Source organism: Penaeus monodon, chromosome 29, assembly GCF_015228065.2.
Source record: "Penaeus monodon isolate SGIC_2016 chromosome 29, NSTDA_Pmon_1, whole genome shotgun sequence".
NCBI classification, from domain to species: domain Eukaryota; kingdom Metazoa; phylum Arthropoda; class Malacostraca; order Decapoda; family Penaeidae; genus Penaeus; species Penaeus monodon.
This window is the reverse complement of record NC_051414.1, coordinates 2,321,977-2,322,878: the sequence shown is the minus strand read 5'-3', so window position 1 is coordinate 2,322,878 and position 902 is coordinate 2,321,977.

The following is a 902-nucleotide window of genomic DNA, read 5'->3' as shown; positions in this document are numbered from 1 at the left end:
CAGGCAAATCCACTTGTATCCTACTTTCTCAGATCAAAGTTTTCAACATGGCAGCATTTTACTCCAGTGCATGAGAGTTGCCTTGCGTGTATCTTTGGGGCTCGCTGAGGTATGTGATGAACGCAGCTGCTAGTACAGCCTCCCTCGGAAGATCCTGCACATCTGAATCTAATTCCGACACCTTAAATCATATCAAAATAAGTTTTGCAGTTTTAATACATCAGTCTAAACTATCAATATTTGAGCTGTCTTTTTTACTTATTACAAATATTTTTTTTGATCTTTGTTTCTTTCAGTTCAAAATGTTTATTAGAATTTTAAGAAAAAGTATACCTTCTCTTGAAAACCCCTTCATCTAATACCATTAAATAATCGCCCTTAAATTTTCAAACTGTATCAAAAAAGTCATCATGACCCACTTGCTGACTCCATCTCTTATATTCCCCTTCAAGCTTGGTGACGAGACTCTCAGCAGCTGACATGGTTTCCTTGGCCTTATTCAAGTGGAACTCTACTTCCACTGCCTCTTTCGTTGAGCGATTCAGCTTTTCACGTAAGACGGCCACCTCCTTGTCAACTTCGTCCAAGCCAGCTGACAGTTCCCCTATCTGTTCCTCTGCCCTAGTCAGGTTTCTGAGAAGGCAAGGAAAGCATTATTCACTACAACATTCTCCTAAACCTTTGGTTTGAAAACAACATGCCATGCTGCAACAGTGATGGTCAAAACTACAATCCATTACCAGGGAACAACCTTTCTCTTTCCTTATCAACTGAATGCATAATCAATATGTAGTAACAATCAAGTTGATCCCATATCTAAGTGGATATAGGGGACTTGTTCACGGAGGAACATGCATTCCAGGCTGTGGGATGATGTGGTGGTGTGGCCACTTTCTTATTAC